The 26,082-nt window shown below is 49.9% G+C and overlaps 21 non-coding genes and 19 pseudogenes across 21 annotated transcripts; all 40 read left to right on the top strand.

The window, feature by feature from the left end:
- The first annotated feature begins 84 nt into the window (after positions 1-84).
- Positions 85-203, top strand: LOC142562874 (5S ribosomal RNA). Its single transcript, XR_012824185.1, has one exon. It is a non-coding gene; the product is annotated as a 5S ribosomal RNA (ribosomal RNA).
- A 531-nt stretch (positions 204-734) lies between these two features.
- On the top strand, positions 735-853 carry LOC142561054 (5S ribosomal RNA). The gene has a single exon (XR_012823584.1). It is a non-coding gene; the product is annotated as a 5S ribosomal RNA (ribosomal RNA).
- Positions 854-1,378: 525 nt separating this feature from the next.
- On the top strand, positions 1,379-1,497 carry LOC142561053 (5S ribosomal RNA). Its single transcript, XR_012823583.1, has one exon. It is a non-coding gene; the product is annotated as a 5S ribosomal RNA (ribosomal RNA).
- Positions 1,498-2,021: 524 nt separating this feature from the next.
- On the top strand, positions 2,022-2,140 carry LOC142561748 (5S ribosomal RNA; annotated as a pseudogene).
- Positions 2,141-2,665: 525 nt separating this feature from the next.
- Positions 2,666-2,784, top strand: LOC142562483 (5S ribosomal RNA; annotated as a pseudogene).
- Positions 2,785-3,315: 531 nt separating this feature from the next.
- Positions 3,316-3,434, top strand: LOC142561123 (5S ribosomal RNA). The gene has a single exon (XR_012823651.1). It is a non-coding gene; the product is annotated as a 5S ribosomal RNA (ribosomal RNA).
- Positions 3,435-3,960: 526 nt separating this feature from the next.
- Positions 3,961-4,080, top strand: LOC142561705 (5S ribosomal RNA; annotated as a pseudogene).
- A 524-nt stretch (positions 4,081-4,604) lies between these two features.
- Positions 4,605-4,723, top strand: LOC142561437 (5S ribosomal RNA; annotated as a pseudogene).
- Positions 4,724-5,254: 531 nt separating this feature from the next.
- LOC142562873 (5S ribosomal RNA) lies at positions 5,255-5,373 on the top strand. The gene has a single exon (XR_012824184.1). It is a non-coding gene; the product is annotated as a 5S ribosomal RNA (ribosomal RNA).
- Positions 5,374-5,904: 531 nt separating this feature from the next.
- Positions 5,905-6,023, top strand: LOC142561548 (5S ribosomal RNA; annotated as a pseudogene).
- Positions 6,024-6,548: 525 nt separating this feature from the next.
- On the top strand, positions 6,549-6,667 carry LOC142561080 (5S ribosomal RNA). Its single transcript, XR_012823609.1, has one exon. It is a non-coding gene; the product is annotated as a 5S ribosomal RNA (ribosomal RNA).
- A 525-nt stretch (positions 6,668-7,192) lies between these two features.
- On the top strand, positions 7,193-7,311 carry LOC142561435 (5S ribosomal RNA; annotated as a pseudogene).
- Positions 7,312-7,939: 628 nt separating this feature from the next.
- Positions 7,940-8,058, top strand: LOC142561122 (5S ribosomal RNA). The gene has a single exon (XR_012823650.1). It is a non-coding gene; the product is annotated as a 5S ribosomal RNA (ribosomal RNA).
- Positions 8,059-8,679: 621 nt separating this feature from the next.
- Positions 8,680-8,798, top strand: LOC142561052 (5S ribosomal RNA). Its single transcript, XR_012823582.1, has one exon. It is a non-coding gene; the product is annotated as a 5S ribosomal RNA (ribosomal RNA).
- A 523-nt stretch (positions 8,799-9,321) lies between these two features.
- On the top strand, positions 9,322-9,440 carry LOC142561719 (5S ribosomal RNA; annotated as a pseudogene).
- A 524-nt stretch (positions 9,441-9,964) lies between these two features.
- On the top strand, positions 9,965-10,083 carry LOC142561434 (5S ribosomal RNA; annotated as a pseudogene).
- A 624-nt stretch (positions 10,084-10,707) lies between these two features.
- On the top strand, positions 10,708-10,826 carry LOC142561121 (5S ribosomal RNA). The gene has a single exon (XR_012823649.1). It is a non-coding gene; the product is annotated as a 5S ribosomal RNA (ribosomal RNA).
- A 525-nt stretch (positions 10,827-11,351) lies between these two features.
- LOC142561051 (5S ribosomal RNA) lies at positions 11,352-11,470 on the top strand. The gene has a single exon (XR_012823581.1). It is a non-coding gene; the product is annotated as a 5S ribosomal RNA (ribosomal RNA).
- A 526-nt stretch (positions 11,471-11,996) lies between these two features.
- On the top strand, positions 11,997-12,115 carry LOC142561216 (5S ribosomal RNA). The gene has a single exon (XR_012823741.1). It is a non-coding gene; the product is annotated as a 5S ribosomal RNA (ribosomal RNA).
- A 525-nt stretch (positions 12,116-12,640) lies between these two features.
- Positions 12,641-12,759, top strand: LOC142562872 (5S ribosomal RNA). The gene has a single exon (XR_012824183.1). It is a non-coding gene; the product is annotated as a 5S ribosomal RNA (ribosomal RNA).
- Positions 12,760-13,283: 524 nt separating this feature from the next.
- On the top strand, positions 13,284-13,405 carry LOC142562421 (5S ribosomal RNA; annotated as a pseudogene).
- A 628-nt stretch (positions 13,406-14,033) lies between these two features.
- LOC142561120 (5S ribosomal RNA) lies at positions 14,034-14,152 on the top strand. The gene has a single exon (XR_012823648.1). It is a non-coding gene; the product is annotated as a 5S ribosomal RNA (ribosomal RNA).
- A 525-nt stretch (positions 14,153-14,677) lies between these two features.
- LOC142561050 (5S ribosomal RNA) lies at positions 14,678-14,796 on the top strand. Its single transcript, XR_012823580.1, has one exon. It is a non-coding gene; the product is annotated as a 5S ribosomal RNA (ribosomal RNA).
- Positions 14,797-15,322: 526 nt separating this feature from the next.
- Positions 15,323-15,441, top strand: LOC142561406 (5S ribosomal RNA; annotated as a pseudogene).
- A 526-nt stretch (positions 15,442-15,967) lies between these two features.
- On the top strand, positions 15,968-16,086 carry LOC142562871 (5S ribosomal RNA). Its single transcript, XR_012824182.1, has one exon. It is a non-coding gene; the product is annotated as a 5S ribosomal RNA (ribosomal RNA).
- A 526-nt stretch (positions 16,087-16,612) lies between these two features.
- Positions 16,613-16,731, top strand: LOC142562432 (5S ribosomal RNA). The gene has a single exon (XR_012823907.1). It is a non-coding gene; the product is annotated as a 5S ribosomal RNA (ribosomal RNA).
- A 525-nt stretch (positions 16,732-17,256) lies between these two features.
- Positions 17,257-17,375, top strand: LOC142561079 (5S ribosomal RNA). Its single transcript, XR_012823608.1, has one exon. It is a non-coding gene; the product is annotated as a 5S ribosomal RNA (ribosomal RNA).
- A 524-nt stretch (positions 17,376-17,899) lies between these two features.
- On the top strand, positions 17,900-18,018 carry LOC142561433 (5S ribosomal RNA; annotated as a pseudogene).
- Positions 18,019-18,552: 534 nt separating this feature from the next.
- LOC142562292 (5S ribosomal RNA) lies at positions 18,553-18,671 on the top strand (annotated as a pseudogene).
- A 525-nt stretch (positions 18,672-19,196) lies between these two features.
- LOC142561220 (5S ribosomal RNA) lies at positions 19,197-19,315 on the top strand. Its single transcript, XR_012823744.1, has one exon. It is a non-coding gene; the product is annotated as a 5S ribosomal RNA (ribosomal RNA).
- A 526-nt stretch (positions 19,316-19,841) lies between these two features.
- On the top strand, positions 19,842-19,960 carry LOC142561078 (5S ribosomal RNA). The gene has a single exon (XR_012823607.1). It is a non-coding gene; the product is annotated as a 5S ribosomal RNA (ribosomal RNA).
- A 524-nt stretch (positions 19,961-20,484) lies between these two features.
- Positions 20,485-20,603, top strand: LOC142561746 (5S ribosomal RNA; annotated as a pseudogene).
- Positions 20,604-21,127: 524 nt separating this feature from the next.
- On the top strand, positions 21,128-21,245 carry LOC142562251 (5S ribosomal RNA; annotated as a pseudogene).
- Positions 21,246-21,770: 525 nt separating this feature from the next.
- LOC142562161 (5S ribosomal RNA) lies at positions 21,771-21,889 on the top strand (annotated as a pseudogene).
- Positions 21,890-22,420: 531 nt separating this feature from the next.
- Positions 22,421-22,539, top strand: LOC142562419 (5S ribosomal RNA). Its single transcript, XR_012823905.1, has one exon. It is a non-coding gene; the product is annotated as a 5S ribosomal RNA (ribosomal RNA).
- Positions 22,540-23,064: 525 nt separating this feature from the next.
- LOC142562063 (5S ribosomal RNA) lies at positions 23,065-23,183 on the top strand (annotated as a pseudogene).
- A 531-nt stretch (positions 23,184-23,714) lies between these two features.
- LOC142562408 (5S ribosomal RNA) lies at positions 23,715-23,833 on the top strand. The gene has a single exon (XR_012823904.1). It is a non-coding gene; the product is annotated as a 5S ribosomal RNA (ribosomal RNA).
- Positions 23,834-24,356: 523 nt separating this feature from the next.
- Positions 24,357-24,475, top strand: LOC142561407 (5S ribosomal RNA; annotated as a pseudogene).
- A 525-nt stretch (positions 24,476-25,000) lies between these two features.
- On the top strand, positions 25,001-25,119 carry LOC142561519 (5S ribosomal RNA; annotated as a pseudogene).
- A 524-nt stretch (positions 25,120-25,643) lies between these two features.
- Positions 25,644-25,762, top strand: LOC142561432 (5S ribosomal RNA; annotated as a pseudogene).
- Positions 25,763-26,082: the final 320 nt, after the last annotated feature.

Here is a 26,082-nt window from a genome sequence, read left to right as displayed (position 1 = left end):
ACGTGCTGTATGCTGTAGCAATACATTCGGCGACTGCACAACGTAGCAGCACGATACAGGTGCAGTCGTAAACAGCACATTCTCGCCATCGGCCATACCATGCTGAATACGCCGGTTCACGTCCGATCCCCGAAGCTAAGCAGCATTGGGCTCGGTCAGTACTTGGGAGGGAGACCACCTGGGAACACCGAGTGCTGATGGCACCATTCTTTTTGCTTTTTTATTGCGTGCTTCTGTGACGTCTTGTTTTTTTTTCTTTTTTCATTTGCACAAGGTGTGGGTGGTTGCATTTACTGTAACTTACGTTCAACTGGAGCCTGCTGGTAGAGCCAACGCCGAAGTGTAACACCAACAATATTCAGGCCACTACACGATATTGTACGCGGAATGATGACGGTGGTAAGCGGTATACGTAATGATGCAAAATTTAGTCGCACAAGCTTCTAACCGCTTACTTATCACACACGCATACAGCTCAATGACAACGCATCAATAAAGTGGCACCTTGTGGGCTGCAACGCGCGCAAAATGTGGCGCGCGCCCTCTTGTTTTTGTGAGCACTAGCACGCACGCATGCAGCGAACAACCACAAACGGAGTGATCAACGTACACGACGCGTGCGTGTATTGTTCACGGAAAGGCTGCCGCGTACATGCTGTATGCTGTAGCAATACATTCGGCGACTGCACAACATAGCAGCACGATACAGGTGCAGTCGTAAACAGCACATTCTCGCCATCGGCCACACCATGCTGAATACGCCGGTTCTCGTCCGATCCCCGAAGCTAAGCAGCATTGGGCTCGGTCAGTACTTGGGAGGGAGACCACCTGGGAACACCGAGTGCTGATGGCACCGTTCTTTTTGATTTGTTATTGCGTGCTTCTGTGACGTCTTGTTTTTTTTTTCATTTGCACAACGTGTGGGTGGTTGCATTTACTGTAACTTACGTTCAACTGGAGCCTGCTGGTAGAGCCAACGCCGAAGTGTAACACCAACAATATTCAGGCCACTACACGATATTGTACGCGGAATGATGACGGTGGTAAGCGGTATACGTAATGATGCAAAATTTAGTCGCACAAGCTTCTAACCGCTTACTTATCACACACGCATACAGCTCAATGACAACGCATCAATAAAGTGGCACCTTGTGGGCTGCAACGCGTGCAAAATGTGGCGCGCGCCCTCTTGTTTTTGTGAGCACTAGCACGCACGCATGCAGCGAACAACCACAAACGGAGTGATCAACGTACACGACGCGTGCGTGTATTGTTCACGGAAAGGCTGCCGCGTACATGCTGTATGCTGTAGCAATACATTCGGCGACTGCACAACATAGCAGCACGATACAGGTGCAGTCGTAAACAGCACATTCTCGCCATCGGCCACACCATGCTGAATACGCCGGTTCTCGTCCGATCCCCGAAGCTAAGCAGCATTGGGCTCGGTCAGTACTTGGGAGGGAGACCACCTGGGAACACCGAGTGCTGATGGCACCGTTCTTTTTGATTTGTTATTGCGTGCTTCTGTGACGTCTTGTTTTTTTTTCATTTGCACAACGTGTGGGTGGTTGCATTTACTGTAACTTACGTTCAACTGGAGCCTGCTGGTAGAGCCAACGCCGAAGTGTAACACCAACAATATTCAGGCCACTACACGATATTGTACGCGGAATGATGACGGTGGTAAGAGGTATACGTAATGATGCAAAATTTAGTCGCACAAGCTTCTAACCGCTTACTTATCACACCCGCATACAGCTCAATGACAACGCATCAATAAATTGGCACCTTGTGGGCTGCAACGCGCGCAAAATGTGGCGCTCGCCCTCTTGTTTTTGTGAGCACTAGCACGCACGCATGCAGCGAACAACCACAAACGGAGTGATCAACGTACACGACACGTGCGTGTATTGTTCACGGAAAGACTGCCGCGTACGTGCTGTATGCTGTCGCAATACATTCGGCGACTGCACAACGTAGCAGCACGATACAGGTGCAGTCATAAACAGCACATTCTCGCCATTGGCCATACCATGCTGAATACGCCGGTTCACGTCCGATCCCCGAAGCTAAGCACCATTGGGCTCGGTCAGTACTTGGGAGGGAGACCACCTGGGAACACCGAGTGCTGATGGCACCGTTCTTTTTGCTTTTTTATTGCGTGCTTCTGTGACGTCTTGTTTTTTTTTTCATTTGCACAACGTGTGGGTGGTTGCATTTACTGTAACTTACGTTCAACTGGAGCCTGCTGGTAGAGCCAACGCCGAAGTGTGACACCAACAATATTCAGGCCACTACACGATATTGTACGCGGAATGATGACGGTGGTAAGCGGTATACGTAATGATGCAAAATTTAGTCGCACAAGCTTCTAACCGCTTACTTATCACACCCGCATACAGCTCAATGACAACGCATCAATAAATTGGCACCTTGTGGGCTGCAACGCGCGCAAAATGTGGCGCTCGCCCTCTTGTTTTTGTGAGCACTAGCACGCACGCATGCAGCGAACAACCACAAACGGAGTGATCAACGTGCACGACACGTGCGTGTATTGTTCACGGAAAGACTGCCGCGTACCTGCTGTATGCTGTAGCAATACATTCGGCGACTGCACAACGTAGCAGTACGATACAGGGGCAGTCGTAAACAGCACATTCTCGCCATCGGCCATACCATGCTGAATACGCCCGTTCTCGTCCGATCCCCGAAGCTAAGCAGCATTGGGCTCGGTCAGTACTTGGGAGGGAGACCACCTGGGCACACCGAGTGCTTATGGCACCGTTCTTTTTGCTTTTTTATTGCGTGCTTCTGTGACGTCTTGTTTTTTTTTTCTTTTTTCATTTGCACAAGGTGTGGGTGGTTGCATTTACTGTAACTTACGTTCAACTGGAGCCTGCTGGTAGAGCCAACGCCGAAGTGTAACACCAACAATATTCAGGCCACTACACGATATTGTACGCGGAATGATGACGGTGGTAAGCGGTATACGTAATGATGCAAAATTTCGTCGCACAAGCTTCTAACCGCTTACTTATCACACCCGCATACAGCTCAATGACAACGCATCAATAAAGTGGCACCTTGTGGGCTGCAACGCGCGCAAAATGTGGCGCTCGCCCTCTTGTTTTTTGAGCACTAGCACGCACGCATGCAGCGAACAACCACAAACGGAGTGATCAACGTACACGACGCGTGCGTGTATTGTTCACGGAAAGACTGCCGCGTACGTGCTGTATGCTGTAGCAATACATTCGGCGACTGCACAACATAGCAGCACGATACAGGTGCAGTCGTAAACAGCACATTCTCGCCATCGGTCATACCATGCTGAATACACCGGTTCTCGTCCGTTCCCCGAAGCTAAGCAGCATTGGGCTCGGTCAGTACTTGGGAGGGAGACCACCTGGGAACACCGAGTGCTGATGGCACCGTTCTTTTTGATTTTTTATTGCGTGCTTCTGTGACGTCTTGTTTTTTTTTTTCATTTGCACAACGTGTGGGTGGTTGCATTTACTGTAACTTACGTTCAACTGGAGCCTGCTGGTAGAGCCAACGCCGAAGTGTAACACCAACAATATTCAGGCCACTACACGATATTGTACGCGGAATGATGACGGTGGTAAGCGGTATACGTAATAATGCAAAATTTAGTCGCACAAGCTTCTAACCGCTTACTTATCACACCCGCATACAGCTCAATGACAACGCATCAATAAATTGGCACCTTGTGGGCTGCAACGCGCGCAAAATGTGGCGCTCGCCCTCTTGTTTTTGTGAGCACTAGCACGCACGCATGCAGCGAACAACCACAAACGGAGTGATCAACGTACACGACACGTGCGTGTATTGTTCACGGAAAGACTGCCGCGTACGTGCTGTATGCTGTCGCAATACATTCGGCGACTGCACAACGTAGCAGCACGATACAGGTGCAGTCATAAACAGCACATTCTCGCCATTGGCCATACCATGCTGAATACGCCGGTTCACGTCCGATCCCCGAAGCTAAGCAGCATTGGGCTCGGTCAGTACTTGGGAGGGAGACCACCTGGGAAATACCGAGTGCTGATGGCACCGTTCTTTTTGCTTTTTTATTGCGTGCTTCTGTGACGTCTTGTTTTTTTTTCATTTGCACAACGTGTGGGTGGTTGCATTTACTGTAACTTACGTTCAACTGGAGCCTGCTGGTAGAGCCAACGCCGAAGTGTAACACCAACAATATTCAGGCCACTACACGATATTGTACGCGGAATGATGACGGTGGTAAGCGGTATACGTAATGATGCAAAATTTAGTCGCACAAGCTTCTAACCGCTTACTTATCACACCCGCATACAGCTCAATGACAACGCATCAATAAATTGGCACCTTGTGGGCTGCAACGCGCGCAAAATGTGGCGCTCGCCCTCTTGTTTTTGTGAGCACTAGCACGCACGCATGCAGCGAACAACCACAAACGGAGTGATCAACGTGCACGACACGTGCGTGTATTGTTCACGGAAAGACTGCCGCGTACGTGCTGTATGCTGTAGCAATACATTCGGCGACTGCACAACGTAGCAGTACGATACAGGGGCAGTCGTAAACAGCACATTCTCGCCATCGGCCATACCATGCTGAATACGCCGGTTCTCGTCCGATCCCCGAAGCTAAGCAGCATTGGGCTCGGTCAGTACTTGGGAGGGAGACCACCTGGGCACACCGAGTGCTGATGGCACCGTTCTTTTTGCTTTTTTATTGCGTGCTTCTGTGACGTCTTGTTTTTTTTTCTTTTTTCATTTGCACAAGGTGTGGGTGGTTGCATTTACTGTAACTTACGTTCAACTGGAGCCTGCTGGTAGAGCCAACGCCGAAGTGTAACACCAACAATATTCAGGCCACTACACGATATTGTACGCGGAATGATGACGGTGGTAAGCGGTATACGTAATGATGCAAAATTTAGTCGCACAAGCTTCTAACCGCTTACTTATCACACCCGCATACAACTCAATGACAACGCATCAATAAATTGGCACCTTGTGGGCTGCAACGCGCGCAAAATGTGGCGCTCGCCCTCTTGTTTTTGTGAGCACTAGCACGCACGCATGCAGCGAACAACCACAAACGGAGTGATCAACGTACACGACACGTGCGTGTATTGTTCACGGAAAGACTGCCGCGTACGTGCTGTATGCTGTAGCAATACATTCGGCGACTGCACAACGTAGCAGCACGATACAGGTGCAGTCGTAAACAGCACATTCTCGCCATCGGCCATACCATGCTGAATACGCCGGTTCACGTCCGATCCCCGAAGCTAAGCAGCATTGGGCTCGGTCAGTACTTGGGAGGGAGACCACCTGGGAACACCGAGTGCTGATGGCACCGTTCTTTTTGCTTTTTTATTGCGTGCTTCTGTGACGTCTTGTTTTTTTTTCTTTTTTCATTTGCACAAGGTGTGGGTGGTTGCATTTACTGTAACTTACGTTCAACTGGAGCCTGCTGGTAGAGCCAACGCCGAAGTGTAACACCAACAATATTCAGGCCACTACACGATATTGTACGCGGAATGATGACGGTGGTAAGCGGTATACGTAATGATGCAAAATTTAGTCGCACAAGCTTCTAACCGCTTACTTATTACACACGCATACAGCTCAATGACAACGCATCAATAAAGTGGCACCTTGTGGGTTGCAACGCGCGCAAAATGTGGCGCGCGCCCTCTTGTTTTTGTGAGCACTAGCACGCACGCATGCAGCGAACAACCACAAACGGAGTGATCAACGTACACGACGCGTGCGTGTATTGTTCACGGAAAGACTGCCGCGTACATGCTGTATGCTGTAGCAATACATTCGGCGACTGCACAACATAGCAGCACGATACAGGTGCAGTCGTAAACAGCACATTCTCGCCATCGGCCACACCATGCTGAATACGCCGGTTTTCGTCCGATCCCCGAAGCTAAGCAGCATTGGGCTCGGTCAGTACTTGGGAGGGAGACCACCTGGGAACACCGAGTGCTGATGGCACCGTTCTTTTTGATTTTTTATTGCGTGCTTCTGTGACGTCTTGTTTTTTTTTTCATTTGCACAACGTGTGGGTGGTTGCATTTACTGTAACTTACGTTCAACTGGAGCCTGCTGGTAGAGCCAACGCCGAAGTGTGACACCAACAATATTCAGGCCACTACACGATATTGTACGCGGAATGATGACGGTGGTAAGCGGTATACGTAATGATGCAAAATTTAGTCGCACAAGCTTCTAACCGCTTACTTATCACACCCGCATACAGCTCAATGACAACGCATCAATAAATTGGCACCTTGTGGGCTGCAACGCGCGCAAAATGTGGCGCTCGCCCTCTTGTTTTTGTGAGCACTAGCACGCACGCATGCAGCGAACAACCACAAACGGAGTGATCAACGTACACGACACGTGCGTGTATTGTTCACGGAAAGACTGCCGCGTACGTGCTGTATGCTGTCGCAATACATTCGGCGACTGCACAACGTAGCAGCACGATACAGGTGCAGTCATAAACAGCACATTCTCGCCATTGGCCATACCATGCTGAATACGCCGGTTCACGTCCGATCCCCGAAGCTAAGCAGCATTGGGCTCGGTCAGTACTTGGGAGGGAGACCACCTGGGAACACCGAGTGCTGATGGCACCGTTCTTTTTGCTTTTTTATTGCGTGCTTCTGTGACGTCTTGTTTTTTTTTTCATTTGCACAACGTGTGGGTGGTTGCATTTACTGTAACTTACGTTCAACTGGAGCCTGCTGGTAGAGCCAACGCCGAAGTGTAACACCAACAATATTCAGGCCACTACACGATATTGTACGCGGAATGATGACGGTGGTAAGCGGTATACGTAATGATGCAAAATTTAGTCGCACAAGCTTCTAACCGCTTACTTATCACACCCGCATACAGCTCAATGACAACGCATCAATAAATTGGCACCTTGTGGGCTGCAACGCGCGCAAAATGTGGCGCTCGCCCTCTTGTTTTTGTGAGCACTAGCACGCACGCATGCAGCGATCAACCACAAACGGAGTGATCAAGGTGCACGACACGTGCGTGTATTGTTCACGGAAAGACTGCCGCGTACCTGCTGTATGCTGTAGCAATACATTCGGCGACTGCACAACGTAGCAGTACGATACAGGGGCAGTCGTAAACAGCACATTCTCGCCATCGGCCATACCATGCTGAATACGCCGGTTCTCGTCCGATCCCCGAAGCTAAGCAGCATTGGGCTCGGTCAGTACTTGGGAGGGAGACCACCTGGGCACACCGAGTGCTGATGGCACCGTTCTTTTTGCTTTTTTATTGCGTGCTTCTGTGACGTCTTGTTTTTTTTTTCTTTTTTCATTTGCACAAGGTGTGGGTGGTTGCATTTACTGTAACTTACGTTCAACTGGAGCCTGCTGGTAGAGCCAACGCCGAAGTGTAACACCAACAATATTCAGGCCACTACACGATATTGTACGCGGAATGATGACGGTGGTAAGCGGTATACGTAATGATGCAAAATTTCGTCGCACAAGCTTCTAACCGCTTACTTATCACACCCGCATACAGCTCAATGACAACGCATCAATAAAGTGGCACCTTGTGGGCTGCAACGCGCGCAAAATGTGGCGCTCGCCCTCTTGTTTTTTGAGCACTAGCACGCACGCATGCAGCGAACAACCACAAACGGAGTGATCAACGTACACGACGCGTGCGTGTATTGTTCACGGAAAGACTGCCGTGAACTAGCACTAGCACGCACGCATGCAGCGAACAACCACAAACGGAGTGATCAACGTACACGACGCGTGCGTGTATTGTTCACGGAAAGACTGCCGCGTACGTGCTGTATGCTGTAGCAATACATTCGGCGACTGCACAACATAGCAGCACGATACAGGTGCAGTCGTAAACAGCACATTCTCGCCATCGGTCATACCATGCTGAATACACCGGTTCTCGTCCGTTCCCCGAAGCTAAGCAGCATTGGGCTCGGTCAGTACTTGGGAGGGAGACCACCTGGGAACACCGAGTGCTGATGGCACCGTTCTTTTTGCTTTTTTATTGCGTGCTTCTGTGACGTCTTGTTTTTTTTTTCATTTGCACAACGTGTGGGTGGTTGCATTTACTGTAACTTACGTTCAACTGGAGCCTGCTGGTAGAGCCAACGCCGAAGTGTAACACCAACAATATTCAGGCCACTACACGATATTGTACGCGGAATGATGACGGTGGTAAGCGGTATACGTAATGATGCAAAATTTCGTCGCACAAGCTTCTAACCGCTTACTTATCACACCCGCATACAGCTCAATGACAACGCATCAATAAACTGGCACCTTGTGGGCTGCAACGCGCGCAAAATGTGGCGCTCGCCCTCTTGTTTTTTGAGCACTAGCACGCACGCATGCAGCGAACAACCACAAACGGAGTGATCAACGTACACGACGCGTGCGTGTATTGTTCACGGAAAGACTGCCGTGAACTAGCACTAGCACGCACGCATGCAGCGAACAACCACAAACGGAGTGATCAACGAACACGACGCGTGCGTGTATTGTTCACGGAAAGACTGCCGCGTACGTGCTGTATGCTGTAGCTATACATTCGGCGACTGCACAACATAGCAGCACGATACAGGTGCAGTCGTAAACAGCACATTCTCGCCATCGGCCACACCATGCTGAATACGCCGGTTCTCGTCCGATCCCCGAAGCTAAGCAGCATTGGGCTCGGTCAGTACTTGGGAGGGAGACCACCTGGGAACACCGAGTGCTGATGGCACCGTTCTTTTTGATTTTTTATTGCGTGCTTCTGTGACGTCTTGTTTTTTTTCATTTGCACAACGTGTGGGTGGTTGCATTTACTGTAACTTACGTTCAACTGGAGCCTGCTGGTAGAGCCAACGCCGAAGTGTAACACCAACAATATTCAGGCCACTACACGATATTGTACGCGGAATGATGACGGTGGTAAGCGGTATACGTAATGATGCAAAATTTAGTCGCACAAGCTTCTAACCGCTTACTTATCACACCCGCATGCAGCTCAATGACAACGCATCAATAAATTGGCACCTTGTGGGCTGCAACGCGCGCAAAATGTGGCGCTCGCCCTCTTGTTTTTGTGAGCACTAGCACGCACGCATGCAGCGAACAACCACAAACGGAGTGATCAACGTACACGACACGTGCGTGTATTGTTCACGGAAAGAGTGCCGCGTACGTGCTGTATGCTGTCGCAATACATTCGGCGACTGCACAACGTAGCAGCACGATACAGGTGCAGTCATAAACAGCACATTCTCGCCATTGGCCATACCACGCTGAATACGCCGGTTCACGTCCGATCCCCGAAGCTAAGCAGCATTGGGCTCGGTCAGTACTTGGGAGGGAGACCACCTGGGAACACCGAGTGCTGATGGCACCGTTCTTTTTGCTTTTTTATTGCGTGCTTCTGTGACGTCTTGTTTTTTTTTCATTTGCACAACGTGTGGGTGGTTGCATTTACTGTAACTTACGTTCAACTGGAGCCTGCTGGTAGAGCCAACGCCGAAGTGTAACACCAACAATATTCAGGCCACTACACGATATTGTACGCGGAATGATGACGGTGGTAAGCGGTATACGTAATGATGCAAAATTTAGTCGCACAAGCTTCTAACCGCTTACTTATCACACCCGCATACAGCTCAATGACAACGCATCAATAAATTGGCACCTTGTGGGCTGCAACGCGCGCAAAATGTGGCGCTCGCCCTCTTGTTTTTGTGAGCACTAGCACGCACGCATGCAGCGAACAACCACAAACGGAGTGATCAACGTGCACGACACGTGCGTGTATTGTTCACGGAAAGACTGCCGCGTACCTGCTGTATGCTGTAGCAATACATTCGGCGACTGCACAACGTAGCAGTACGATACAGGGGCAGTCGTAAACAGCACATTCTCGCCATCGGCCATACCATGCTGAATACGCCGGTTCTCGTCCGATCCCCGAAGCTAAGCAGCATTGGGCTCGGTCAGTACTTGGGAGGGAGACCACCTGGGCACACCGAGTGCTGATGGCACCGTTCTTTTTGCTTTTTTATTGCATGCTTCTGTGACGTCTTGTTTTTTTTTTTTTCATTTGCACAAGGTGTGGGTGGTTGCATTTACTGTAACTTACGTTCAACTGGAGCCTGCTGGTAGAGCCAACGCCGAAGTGTAACACCAACAATATTCAGGCCACTACACGATATTGTACGCGGAATGATGACGGTGGTAAGCGGTATACGTAATGATGCAAAATTTCGTCGCACAAGCTTCTAACCGCTTACTTATCACACCCGCATACAGCTCAATGACAACGCATCAATAAAGTGGCACCTTGTGGGCTGCAACGCGCGCAAAATGTGGCGCTCGCCCTCTTGTTTTTTGAGCACTAGCACGCACGCATGCAGCGAACAACCACAAACGGAGTGATCAACGTACACGACGCGTGCGTGTATTGTTCACGGAAAGACTGCCGTGAACTAGCACTAGCACGCACGCATGCAGCGAACAACCACAAACGGAGTGATCAACGTACACGACGCGTGCGTGTATTGTTCACGGAAAGACTGCCGCGTACGTGCTGTATGCTGTAGCAATACATTCGGCGACTGCACAACATAGCAGCACGATACAGGTGCAGTCGTAAACAGCACATTCTCGCCATCGGTCATACCATGCTGAATACACCGGTTCTCGTCCGTTCCCCGAAGCTAAGCAGCATTGGGCTCGGTCAGTACTTGGGAGGGAGACCACCTGGGAACACCGAGTGCTGATGGCACCGTTCTTTTTGCTTTTTTATTGCGTGCTTCTGTGACGTCTTGTTTTTTTTTTCATTTGCACAACGTGTGGGTGGTTGCATTTACTGTAACTTACGTTCAACTGGAGCCTGCTGGTAGAGCCAACGCCGAAGTGTAACACCAACAATATTCAGGCCACTACACGATATTGTACGCGGAATGATGACGGTGGTAAGCGGTATACGTAATGATGCAAAATTTAGTCGCACAAGCTTCTAACCGCTTACTTATCACACACGCATACAGCTCAATGACAACGCATCAATAAAGTGGCACCTTGTGGGCTGCAACGCGCGCAAAATGTGGCGCGCGCCCTCTTGTTTTTGTGAGCACTAGCACGCACGCATGCAGCGAACAACCACAAACGGAGTGATCAACGTACACGAGGCGTGCGTGTATTGTTCACGAAAAGACTGCCGCGTACATGCTGCATGCTGTAGCAATACATTCGGCGACTGCACAACATAGCAGCACGATACAGGTGCAGTCGTAAACAGCACATTCTCGCCATCGGCCACACCATGCTGAATACGCCGGTTCTCGTCCGATCCCCGAAGCTAAGCAGCATTGGGCTCGGTCAGTACTTGGGAGGGAGACCACCTGGGAACACCGAGTGCTGATGGCACCGTTCTTTTTGATTTTTTATTGCGTGCTTCTGTGACGTCTTGTTTTTTTTTTTCATTTGCACAACGTGTGGGTGGTTGCATTTACTGTAACTTACGTTCAACTGGAGCCTGCTGGTAGAGCCAACGCCGAAGTGTAACACCAACAATATTCAGGCCACTACACGATATTGTACGCGGAATGATGACGGTGGTAAGCGGTATACGTAATGATGCAAAATTTAGTCGCACAAGCTTCTAACCGCTTACTTATCACACCCGCATACAGCTCAATGACAACGCATCAATAAATTGGCACCTTGTGGGCTGCAACGCGCGCAAAATGTGGCGCTCGCCCTCTTGTTTTTGTGAGCACTAGCACGCACGCATGCAGCGAACAACCACAAACGGAGTGATCAACGTACACGACACGTGCGTGTATTGTTCACGGATAGACTGCCGCGTACGTGCTGTATGCTGTAGCAATACATTCGGCGACTGCACAACGTAGCAGCACGATACAGGTGCAGTCATAAACCGCACATTCTCGCCATCGGCCATACCATGCTTAATACGCCGGTTCACGTCCGATCCCCGAAGCTAAGCAGCATTGGGCTCGGTCAGTACTTGGGAGGGAGACCACCTGGGAACACCGAGTGCTGATGGCACCATTCTTTTTGCTTTTTTATCGCGTGCTTCTGTGACGTCTTGTTTTTTTTTTCATTTGCACAACGTGTGGGAGCTTGCATTTACTTTAACTTACGTTCAACTGGAGCCTGCTGGTAGAGCCAACGCCGAAGTGTAACACCAACAATATTCAGGCCACTACACGATATTGTACGCGGAATGATGACGGTGGTAAGCGGTATACGTAATGATGCAAAATTTAGTCGCACAAGCTTCTAACCGCTTACTTATCACACCCGCATACAGCTCAATGACAACGCATCAATAAATTGGCACCTTGTGGGCTGCAACGCGCGCAAAATGTGGCGCTCGCCCTCTTGTTTTTGTGAGCACTAGCACGCACGCATGCAGCGAACAACCACAAACGGAGTGATCAACGTACACGACACGTGCGTGTATTGTTCACGGAAAGACTGCCGCGTACGTGCTGTATGCTGTAGCAATACATTCGGCGACTGCACAACGTAGCAGCACGATACAGGTGCAGTCGTAAACAGCACATTCTCGCCATCGGCCATACCATGCTGAATACGCCGGTTCACGTCCGATCCCCGAAGCTAAGCAGCATTGGGCTCGGTCAGTACTTGGGAGGGAGACCACCTGGGAACACCGAGTGCTGATGGCACCGTTCTTTTTGCTTTTTTATTGCGTGCTTCTGTGACGTCTTGTTTTTTTTTCATTTGCACAACGTGTGGGTGGTTGCATTTACTGTAACTTACGTTAAACTGGAGCCTGCTGGTAGAGCCAACGCCGAAGTGTAACACAAACAATATTCAGGCCACTACACGATATTGTACGCGGAATGATGACTGTGGTAAACGGTATACGTAATGATGCAAAATTTAGTCGCACAAGCTTCTAACCGCTTACTTATCACACCCGCATACAGCTCAATGACAACGCATCAATAAAGTGGCACCTTGTGGGCTGCAACGCGCACAAAATGTGGCGCTCGCCCTCTTGTTTTTGTGAGCACTAGCACGCACGCATGCAGCGAACAACCACAAATGGAGTGATCAACGTACACGACGCGTGCGTGTATTGTTCACGGAAAGACTGCCGCGTACGTGCTGTATGCTGTAGCAATACATTCGGCGACTGCACAACATAGCAGCACGATACAGGTGCAGTCGTAAACAGCACATTCTCGCCATCGGCCATAATACCATGCTGAATACGCCGGTTCTCGTCCGATCCCCGAAGCTAAGCAGCATTGGGCTCGGTCAGTACTTGGGAGGGAGACCACCTGGGCACACCGAGTGCTGATGGCACCGTTCTTTTTGCTTTTTTATTGTGTGCTTCTGTGACGTCTTGTTTTTTTTTTCTTTTTTCATTTGCACAAGGTGTGGGTGGTTGCATTTACTGTAACTTACGTTCAACTGGAGCCTGCTGGTAGAGCCAACGCCGAAGTGTAACACCAACAATATTCAGGCCACTACACGATATTGTACGCGGAATGATGACGGTGGTAAGCGGTATACGTAATGATGCAAAATTTCGTCGCACAAGCTTCTAACCGCTTACTTATCACACCCGCATACAGCTCAATGACAACGCATCAATAAAGTGGCACCTTGTGGGCTGCAACGCGCGCAAAATGTGGCGCTCGCCCTCTTGTTTTTTGAGCACTAGCACGCACGCATGCAGCGAACAACCACAAACGGAGTGATCAACGTACACGACGCGTGCGTGTATTGTTCACGGAAAGACTGCCGTGAACTAGCACTAGCACGCACGCATGCAGCGAACAACCACAAACGGAGTGATCAACGTACACGACGCGTGCGTGTATTGTTCACGGAAAGACTGCCGCGTACGTGCTGTATGCTGTAGCAATACATTCGGCGACTGCACAACATAGCAGCACGATACAGGTGCAGTCGTAAACAGCACATTCTCGCCATCGGTCATACCATGCTGAATACACCGGTTCTCGTCCGTTCCCCGAAGCTAAGCAGCATTGGGCTCGGTCAGTACTTGGGAGGGAGACCACCTGGGAACACCGAGTGCTGATGGCACCGTTCTTTTTGCTTTTTTATTGCGTGCTTCTGTGACGTCTTGTTTTTTTTTTCATTTGCACAACGTGTGGGTGGTTGCATTTACTGTAACTTACGTTCAACTGGAGCCTGCTGGTAGAGCCAACGCCGAAGTGTAACACCAACAATATTCAGGCCACTACACGATATTGTACGCGGAATGATGACGGTGGTAAGCGGTATACGTAATGATGCAAAATTTAGTCGCACAAGCTTCTAACCGCTTACTTATCACACACGCATACAGCTCAATGACAACGCATCAATAAAGTGGCACCTTGTGGGCTGCAACGCGCGCAAAATGTGGCGCGCGCCCTCTTGTTTTTGTGAGCACTAGCACGCACGCATGCAGCGAACAACCACAAACGGAGTGATCAACGTACACGAGGCGTGCGTGCATTGTTCACGGAAAGACTGCCGCGTACATGCTGCATGCTGTAGCAATACATTCGGCGACTGCACAACATAGCAGCACGATACAGGTGCAGTCGTAAACAGCACATTCTCGCCATCGGCCACACCATGCTGAATACGCCGGTTCTCGTCCGATCCCCGAAGCTAAGCAGCATTGGGCTCGGTCAGTACTTGGGAGGGAGACCACCTGGGAACACCGAGTGCTGATGGCACCGTTCTTTTTGATTTTTTATTGCGTGCTTCTGTGACGTCTTGTTTTTTTTTTTCATTTGCACAACGTGTGGGTGGTTGCATTTACTGTAACTTACGTTCAACTGGAGCCTGCTGGTAGAGCCAACGCCGAAGTGTAACACCAACAATATTCAGGCCACTACACGATATTGTACGCGGAATGATGACGGTGGTAAGCGGTATACGTAATGATGCAAAATTTAGTCGCACAAGCTTCTAACCGCTTACTTATCACACCCGCATACAGCTCAATGACAACGCATCAATAAATTGGCACCTTGTGGGCTGCAACGCGCGCAAAATGTGGCGCTCGCCCTCTTGTTTTTGTGAGCACTAGCACGCACGCATGCAGCGAACAACCACAAACGGAGTGATCAACGTACACGACACGTGCGTGTATTGTTCACGGAAAGACTGCCGCGTACGTGCTGTATGCTGTAGCAATACATTCGGCGACTGCACAACGTAGCAGCACGATACAGGTGCAGTCATAAACCGCACATTCTCGCCATCGGCCATACCATGCTTAATACGCCGGTTCACGTCCGATCCCCGAAGCTAAGCAGCATTGGGCTCGGTCAGTACTTCGGAGGGAGACCACCTGGGAACACCGAGTGCTGATGGCACCATTCTTTTTGCTTTTTTATCGCGTGCTTCTGTGACGTCTTGTTTTTTTTTTTCATTTGCACAACGTGTGGGAGCTTGCATTTACTTTAACTTACGTTCAACTGGAGCCTGCTGGTAGAGCCAACGCCGAAGTGTAACACCAACAATATTCAGGCCACTACACGATATTGTACGCGGAATGATGACGGTGGTAAGCGGTATACGTAATGATGCAAAATTTAGTCGCACAAGCTTCTAACCGCTTACTTATCACACCCGCATACAGCTCAATGACAACGCATCAATAAATTGGCACCTTGTGGGCTGCAACGCGCGCAAAATGTGGCGCTCGCCCTCTTGTTTTTGTGAGCACTAGCACGCACGCATGCAGCGAACAACCACAAACGGAGTGATCAACGTACACGACACGTGCGTGTATTGTTCACGGAAAGACTGCCGCGTACGTGCTGTATGCTGTAGCAATACATTCGGCGACTGCACAACGTAGCAGCACGATACAGGTGCAGTCGTAAACAGCACATTCTCGCCATCGGCCATACCATGCTGAATACGCCGGTTCACGTCCGATCCCCGAAGCTAAGCAGCATTGGGCTCGGTCAGTACTTGGGAGGGAGACCACCTGGGAACACCGAGTGCTGATGGCACCGTTCTTTTTGCTTTTTTATTGCGTGCTTCTGTGACGTCTTGTTTTTTTTTTTCATTTGCACAACGTGTGGGTGGTTGCATTTACTGTAACTTACGTTAAACTGGAGCCTGCTGGTAGAGCCAACGCCGAAGTGTAACACAAACAATATTCAGGCCACTACACGATATTGTACGCGGAATGATGACTGTGGTAAACGGTATACGTAATGATGCAAAATTTAGTCGCACAAGCTTCTAACCGCTTACTTATCACACCCGCATACAGCTCAATGACAACGCATCAATAAAGTGGCACCTTGTGGGCTGCAACGCGCGCAAAATGTGGCGCTCGCCCTCTTGTTTTTGTGAGCACTAGCACGCACGCATGCAGCGAACAACCACAAATGGAGTGATCAACGTACACGACGCGTGCGTGTATTGTTCACGGAAAGACTGCCGCGTACGTGCTGTATGCTGTAGCAATACATTCGGCGACTGCACAACATAGCAGCACGATACGGGTGCAGTCGTAAACAGCACATTCTCGCCATCGGCCATACCATGCTGAATACGCCGGTTCTCGTCCGATCCCCGAAGCTAAGCAGCATTGGGCTCGGTCAGTACTTGGGAGGGAGACCACCTGGGAACACCGAGTGCTGATGGCACCGTTCTTTTTGCTTTTTTATTGCGTGCTTCTGTGACGTCTTGTTTTTTTTTTCATTTGCACAACGTGTGGGTGGTTGCATTTACTGTAACTTACGTTCAACTGCAGCCTGCTGGTAGAGCCAACGCCGAAGTGTAACACCAACAATATTCAGGCCACTACACGATATTGTACGCGGAATGATGACGGTGGTAAGCGGTATACGTAATGATGCAAAATTTAGTCGCACAAGCTTCTAACTGCTTACTTATCACACCCGCATACAGCTCAATGACAACGCATCAATAAATTGGCACCTTGTGGGCTGCAACGCGCGCAAAATGTGGCGCTCGCCCTCTTGTTTTTGTGAGCACTAGCACGCACGCATGCAGCGAACAACCACAAACGGAGTGATCAACGTACACGACACGTGCGTGTATTGTTCACGGAAAGACTGCCGCGTACGTGCTGTATGCTGTCGCAATACATTCGGCGACTGCACAACGTAGCAGCACGATACAGGTGCAGTCATAAACAGCACATTCTCGCCATTGGCCATACCATGCTGAATACGCCGGTTCACGTCCGATCCCCGAAGCTAAGCAGCATTGGGCTCGGTCAGTACTTGGGAGGGAGACCACCTGGGAACACCGAGTGCTGATGGCACCGTTCTTTTTGCTTTTTTATTGCGTGCTTCTGTGACGTCTTGTTTTTTTTTCATTTGCACAACGTGTGGGTGGTTGCATTTAGTGTAACTTACGTTCAACTGGAGCCTGCTGGTAGAGCCAACGCCGAAGTGTAACACCAACAATATTCAGGCCACTACACGATATTGTACGCGGAATGATGACGGTGGTAAGCGGTATACGTAATGATGCAAAATTTAGTCGCACAAGCTTCTAACCGCTTACTTATCACACCCGCATACAGCTCAATGACAACGCATCAATAAATTGGCACCTTGTGGGCTGCAACGCGCGCAAAATGTGGCGCTCGCCCTCTTGTTTTTGTGAGCACTAGCACGCACGCATGCAGCGAACAACCACAAACGGAGTGATCAACGTGCACGACACGTGCGTGTATTGTTCACGGAAAGACTGCCGCGTACCTGCTGTATGCTGTAGCAATACATTCGGCGACTGCACAACGTAGCAGCACGATACAGGGGCAGTCGTAAACAGCACATTCTCGCCATCGGCCATACCATGCTGAATACGCCGGTTCTCGTCCGATCCCCGAAGCTAAGCAGCATTGGGCTCGGTCAGTACTTGGGAGGGAGACCACCTGGGCACACCGAGTGCTGATGGCACCGTTCTTTTTGCTTTTTTATTGCGTGCTTCTGTGACGTCTTGTTTTTTTTTTTTCTTTTTTCATTTGCACAAGGTGTGGGTGGTTTCATTTACTGTAACTCACGTTCAACTGGAGCCTGCTGGTAGAGCCAACGCCGAAGTGTAACACCAACAATATTCAGGCCACTACACGATATTGTACGCGGAATGATGACGGTGGTAAGCGGTATACGTAATGATGCAAAATTTAGTCGCACAAGCTTCTAACCGCTTACTTATCACACCCGCAAACAGCTCAATGACAACGCATCAATAAAGTGGCACCTTGTGGGCTGCAACGCGCGCTATATGTGGCGCTCGCCCTCTTGCTTTTGTGAGCACTAGCACGCACGCATGCAGCGAACAACCACAAATGGAGTGATCAACGTACACAACGCGTGCGTGTATTGTTCACGGAAAGACTGCCGCGTACGTGCTGTATGCTGTAGCAATACATTCGGCGACTGCACAACATAGCAGCACGATACAGGTGCAGTCGTAAACAGCACATTCTCGCCATCGGCCATACCATGCTGAATACGCCGGTTCTGGTCCGATCCCCGAAGCGAAGCAGCATTGGGCTCGGTCAGTACTTGGGAGGGAGACCACCTGGGAACACCGAGTGCTGATGCCACCGTTCTTCTTGCTTTTTTGTTGCGTGCTTCTGTGACGTCTTGTTTTTTTTTTCATTTGCACAACGTGTGGGTGGTTGCATTTACTGTAACTTACGTTAAACTGGAGCCTGCTGGTAGAGCCAACGCCGAAGTGTAACACAAACAATATTCAGGCCACTACACGATATTGTACGCGGAATGATGACTGTGGTAAACGGTATACGTAATGATGCAAAATTTAGTCGCACAAGCTTCTAACCGCTTACTTATCACACCCGCATACAGCTCAATGACAACGCATCAATAAAGTGGCACCTTGTGGGCTGCAACGCGCGCAAAATGTGGCGCTCGCCCTCTTGTTTTTGTGAGCACTAGCACGCACGCATGCAGCGAACAACCACAAATGGAGTGATCAACGTACACGACGCGTGCGTGTATTGTTCACGGAAAGACTGCCGCGTACGTGCTGTATGCTGTAGCAATACATTCGGCGACTGCACAACATAGCAGCACGATACAGGTGCAGTCGTAAACAGCACATTCTCGCCATCGGCCATACCATACTGAATACGCCGGTTCTCGTCCGATCCCCGAAGCTAAGCAGCATTGGGCTCGGTCAGTACTTGGGAGGGAGACCACCTGGGAACACCGAGTGCTGATGGCACCGTTCTTTTTGCTTTTTTATTGCGTGCTTCTGTGACGTCTTGTTTTTTTTTTTCATTTGCACAACGTGTGGGTGGTTGCATTTACTGTAACTTACGTTCAACTGCAGCCTGCTGGTAGAGCCAACGCCGAAGTGTAACACCAACAATATTCAGGCCACTACACGATATTGTACGCGGAATGATGACGGTGGTAAGCGGTATACGTAATGATGCAAAATTTAGTCGCACAAGCTTCTAACCGCTTACTTATCACACCCGCATACAGCTCAATGACAACGCATCAATAAATTGGCACCTTGTGGGCTGCAACGCGCGCAAAATGTGGCGCTCGCCCTCTTGTTTTTGTGAGCACTAGCACGCACGCATGCAGCGAACCACCACAAACGGAGTGATCAACGTACACGACACGTGCGTGTATTGTTCACGGAAAGACTGCCGCGTACGTGCTGTATGCTGTCGCAATACATTCGGCGACTGCACAACGTAGCAGCACGATACAGGTGCAGTCATAAACAGCACATTCTCGCCATTGGCCATACCATGCTGAATACGCCGGTTCACGTCCGATCCCCGAAGCTAAGCAGCATTGGGCTCGGTCAGTACTTGGGAGGGAGACCACCTGGGAACACCGAGTGCTGATGGCACCGTTCTTTTTGCTTTTTTATTGCGTGCTTCTGTGACGTCTTGTTTTTTTTTCATTTGCACAACGTGTGGGTGGTTGCATTTACTGTAACTTACGTTCAACTGGAGCCTGCTGGTAGAGCCAACGCCGAAGTGTAACACCAACAATATTCAGGCCACTACACGATATTGTACGCGGAATGATGACGGTGGTAAGCGGTATACGTAATGATGCAAAATTTAGTCGCACAAGCTTCTAACCGCTTACTTATCACACCCGCATACAGCTCAATGACAACGCATCAATAAATTGGCACCTTGTGGGCTGCAACGCGCGCAAAATGTGGCGCTCGCCCTCTTGTTTTTGTGAGCACTAGCACGCACGCATGCAGCGAACAACCACAAACGGAGTGATCAACGTGCACGACACGTGCGTGTATTGTTCACGGAAAGACTGCCGCGTACCTGCTGTATGCTGTAGCAATACATTCGGCGACTGCACAACGTAGCAGTACGATACAGGGGCAGTCGTAAACAGCACATTCTCGCCATCGGCCATACCATGCTGAATACGCCGGTTCTCGTCCGATCCCCGAAGCGAAGCAGCATTGGGCTCGGTCAGTACTTGGGAGGGAGACCACCTGGGAACACCGAGTGCTGATGCCACCGTTCTTTTTGCTTTTTTATTGCGTGCTTCTGTGACGTCTTGTTTTTTTTTCATTTGCACAACGCGTGGGTGGTTGCATTTACTGTAACTTACGTTCAACTGGAGCCTGCTGGTAGAGCCAACGCCGAAGTGTAACACAAACAATATTCAGGCCACTACACGATATTGTACGCGCAATGATGACGGTGGTAAGCGGTATACGTAATGATGCAAAATTTAGTCGCGCAAGCTTCTAACCGCTTACTTTTCACACCCGCATACAGCTCAATGACAACGCATCAATAAAGTGGCACCTTGTGGGCTGCAACGCGCGCAAAATGTGGCGCTCGCCCTCTTGTTTTTGTGAGCACTAGCACGCACGCATGCAGCGAACAACCACAAACGGAGTGATCAACGTACACGACGCGTGCGTGTGTTGTTCACGGAAAGACTGCTGCGTACGTGCTGTATGCTGTAGCAATACATTCGGCGACTGCACAACATAGCAGCACGATACAGGTGCAGTCGTAAACAGCACATTCTCGCCATCGGCCATACCATGCTGAATACGCCGGTTCTCGTCCGACCCCGAAGCTAAGCAGTATTGGGCTCGGTCAGTACTTGGGAGGGAGACCACCTGGGAACACCGAGAGCTGATGGCACCGTTCTTTTTGCTTTTTCATTGCGTGCTTCTGTGACGTCTTGTTTTTTTTTTCATTTGCACAACGTGTGGGTGGTTGCATTTACTGTAACTTACGTTCAACTGGAGCCTGCTGGTAGAGCCAACGCCGAAGTGTAACACCAACAATATTCAGGCCACTACACGATATTGTACGCGGAATGATGACGGTGGTAAGCGGTATACGTAATGATGCAAAATTTAGTCGCACAAGCTTCTAACCGCTTACTTATCACACCCGCATACAGCTCAATGACAACGCATCAATAAATTGGCACCTTGTGGGCTGCAACGCGCGCAAAATGTGGCGCTCGCCCTCATGTTTTTGTGAGCACTAGCACGCACGCATGCAGCGAACAACCACAAACGGAGTGATCAACGTACACGACACGTGCGTGTATTGTTCACGGAAAGACTGCCGCGTACGTGCTGTATGCTGTAGCAATACATTCGGCGACTGCACAACGTAGCAGCACGATGCAGGTGTGGTCGTAAACAGCACATTCTCGCCATCGGCCATACCATGCTGAATACGCCGGTTCTCGTCCTATCCCCGAAGCAAAGCAGCATTGGGCTCGGTCAGTACTTGGGAGGGAGACCACCTGGGAACACCGAGTGCTGATGGCACCGTTCTTTTTGCTTTTTTATTGCGTGCTTGTGTGACGTCTTGTTTTTTTTTCTTTTTTCATTTGCACAAGGTGTGGGTGGTTGCATTTACTGTAACTTACGTTCAACTGGAGCCTGCTGGTAGAGCCAACGCCGAAGTGTAACACCAACAATATTCAGGCCACTACACGATATTGTACGCGGAATGATGACGGTGGTAAGCGGTATACGTAATGATGCAAAATTTAGTCGCACAAGCTTCTAACCGCTTACTTATCACACCCGCATACAGCTCAATGACAACGCATCAATAAATTGGCACCTTGTGGGCTGCAACGCGCGCAAAATGTGGCGCTCGCCCTCTTGTTTTTGAGAGCACTAGCACGCACGCATGCAGCGAACAACCACAAACGGACTGATCAACGTACACGACGCGTGCGTGTATTGTTCACGGAAAGACTGCCGCGTACGTGCTGTATGCTGTAGCAATACATTCGGCGACTGCACAACATAGCAGCACGATACAGGTGCAGTCGTAAACAGCACATTCTCGCCATCGGCCATACCATGCTGAATACGCCGGTTCTCGTCCGATCCCCGAAGCTAAGCAGCATTGGGCTCGGTCAGTACTTGGGAGGGAGACCACCTGGGAACACCGAGTGCTGATGGCACGGTTCTTTTTGCTTTTTTATTGCGTGCTTCTGTGACGTCTTGTTTTTTTTTTTCATTTGCACAACGTGTGGGTGGTTGCATTTACTGTAACTTACGTTCAACTGGAGCCTGCTGGTGGAGCCAACGCCGAAGTGTAACACCAACAATATTCAGGCCACTACACGATATTGTACGCGGAATGATGACGGTGGTAAGCGGTATACGTAATGGTGCAAAATTTAGTCGCACAAGCTTCTAACCGCTTACTTATCACACCCGCATACAGCTCAATGACAACGCATCAATAAAGTGGCACCTTGTGGGCTGCAACGCGCGCAAAATGTGGCGCGCGCCCTCTTGTTTTTGTGAGCACTAGCACGCACGCATGCAGCGAACAACCACAAACGGAGTGATCAACGTACACGACGCGTGCGTGTATTGTTCACGGAAAGACTGCCGCGTACGTGCTGTAGGCTGTAGCAATACATTCGCGACTGCACAACATAGCAGCACGATACAGGTGCAGTCGTAAACAGCACATTCTCGCCATCGGCCATACCATGCTGAATACGCCGGTTCTCGCCCGATCCCCGAAGCTATGCAGCATTGGGCTCGGTCAGTACTTGGGAGGGAGACCACCTGGGAACACCGAGTGCTGATGGCACCGTTCTTTTTGCTTTTTTATTGCGTGCTTCTGTGACGTCTTGTTTGTTTTTCTTTTTTCATTTGCATAACGTGTGGGTGGTTGCATTTACTGTAACTTACGTTCAACTGGAGCCTGCTGGTAGAGCCAACGCCGAAGTGTAACACCAACAATATTCAGGCCACTACACGATATTGTACGCGGAATGATGACGGTGGTAAGCGGTATACGTAATGATGCAAAATTTAGTCGCACAAGCTTCTAACCGCTTACTTATCACACCCGCATACAGCTCAATGACAACGCATCAATAAAGTGGCACCTTGTGGGCTGCAACGCGCGCAAAATGTGGTGAGCGCCCTCTTGTTTTTGTGAGCACTAGCACGCACGCATGCAGCGAACAACCACAAACGGAGTGATCAACGTACACGACGCGTGCGTGTATTGATCACGGAAAGACTGCCGCGTACGTGCTGTATGCTGTTGCAATACATTCGGCGACTGCACAACATAGCAGCACGATACAGGTGCAGTCGTAAACAGCACATTCTCGCCATCGGCCATACCATGCTGAATACGCCGGTTCTCGTCCGATCCCCGAAGCTAAGCAGCATTGGGCTCGGTCAGTACTTGGGAGGGAGACCACCTGGGAACACCGAGTGCTGATGGCACCGTTCTTTTTGCTTTTTTATTGCGTGCTTCTGTGACGTCTTGTTTTTTTTCATTTGCACAACGTGTGGGTGGTTCCATTTACTGTAACTTACGTTCAATTGGAGCCTGCTGGTAGAGCCAACGCCGAAGTGTAACACCAACAATATTCAGGCCACTACACGATATTGTACGCGGAATGATGACTGTGGTAAGCGGTATACGTAATGATGCAAAATTTAGTCGCACAAGCTTCTAACCGCTTACTTACCACACCCGCATACAGCTCAAAGACAACGCATCAATAAAGTGGCACCTTGTGGGCTGCAACGCGCGCAAAATGTGGCGCTCGCCCTCTTGTTTTTGTGAGCACTAGCACGCACGCATGCAGCGAACAACCACAAACGGAGTGATCAACGTACACGACGCGTGCGTGTATTGTTCACGGAAAGACTGCCGCGTACGTGCTGAATGCTGTAGCAATACATTCAGCGACTGCACAACATAGCAGCACGATACAGGTGCAGTCGTAAACAGCACATTCTCGCCATCGGCCATACCATGCTGAATACGCCGGTTCTCGTCCGATCCCCGAAGCTAAGCAGCATTGGGCTCGGTGAGTGCTTGGGAGGGAGACCACCTGGGAAGACCGAGTGCTGATGGCACCGTTCTTTTTGCTTTTTTATTGCGTGCTTCTGTGACGTCTTGTTTTTTTTTTCATTTGCACAACGTGTGGGTGGTTCCATTTACTGTAACTTACGTTCAATTGGAGCCTGCTGGTAGAGCCAACGCCGAAGTGTAACACCAACAATATTCAGGCCACTACACGATATTGTACGCGGAATGATGACGGTGGTAAGCGGTATGCGTAATGATGCAAAATTTAGTCGCACAAGCTTCTAACCGCTTACTTATCACACCCGCATACAGCTCAATGACAACGCATCAATAAAGTGGCACCTTGTGGGCTGCAACGCGCGCAAAATGTGGCGCTCGCCCTCTTGTTTTTGTCAGCACTAGCACGCACGCATGCAGCGAACAACCACAAACGGTGTGATCAACGTACACGACGCGCGCGTGTATTGTTCACGGAAAGACTGCCGCGTACGTGCTGTATGCTGTAGCAATACATTCGGCGACTGCACAACATAGCAGCACGATACAGGTGCAGTCGTAAACAGCACATTCTCGCCATCGGCCATACCATGCTGAATACGCCGGTTCTCGTCCAATCCCCGAAGCTAAGCAGCATTGGGCTCGGTCAGTACTTGGGAGGGAGACCACCTGGGAACACCGAGTGCTGATGGCACCGTTCTTTTTGCTTTTTTATTGTGTGCTTCTGTGACGTCTTGTTTTTTTTTCATTTGCACAACGTCTGGGTGGTTGCATTTACTGTAACTTACATTCAACTGGAGCCTGCTGGTAGAGCCAACGCCGAAGTGTAACACCAACAATATTCAGGCCGCTACACGATATTGTACGCGGAATGATGACTGTGGTAAGCGGTATACGTAATGATGCAAAATTTAGTGGCACAAGCTTCTAACCGCTTTCTTATCACACCCGCATACAGCTCAATGACAACGCATCAATAAAGTGGCACCTTGTGGGCTGCAGCGCGCGCAAAATGTGGCGCTCGCCCTCTTGTTTTTGTGAGCACTAGCACGCACGCATGCAGCGAACAACCACAAACGGAGTGATCAACGTACACGACACGTGCGTGTATTGTTCACGGAAAGACTGCCGCGTACGTGCTGTATGCTGTAGCAATACATTCAGCGCCTGCACAACATAGCAGCACGATACAGGTGCAGTCGTAAACAGCACATTCTCGCCATCGGCCATACCATGCTGAATACGCCGGTTCTCGTCCGATCCCCGAAGCTAAGCAGCATTGGGCTCGGTCAGTACTTGGGAGGGAGACCACCTGGGAACACCGAGTGATGATGGCACCGTTCTTTTTGCTTTTTTATTGCGTGCTTCTGTGACGTCTTGTTTTTTTTTTCATTTGTACAACGTGTGGGTGGTTCCATTTACTGTAACTTACGTTCAATTGGAGCCTGCTGGTAGAGCCAACGCCGAAGTGTAACACCAACAATATTCTGGCCACTACACAATATTGTAGGCGGAATGATGACGGTGGTAAGCGGTATACGTAATGATGCAAAATTTAGTCGCGCAAGCTTGTAAGCGCTTACTTATCACACCCGCATACAGCTCAATGACAACGCATCAATAAAGTGGCACCTTGTGGGCTGCAACGCGCGCAAAA

This window comes from Dermacentor variabilis, chromosome 10 (genome assembly GCF_050947875.1).
Source record: "Dermacentor variabilis isolate Ectoservices chromosome 10, ASM5094787v1, whole genome shotgun sequence".
Classification (NCBI taxonomy): Eukaryota; Metazoa; Arthropoda; class Arachnida; order Ixodida; family Ixodidae; genus Dermacentor; species Dermacentor variabilis.
The sequence above is the reverse complement of the archived record's forward strand: the minus strand, read 5'-3'. Positions and strand labels throughout refer to the sequence as shown.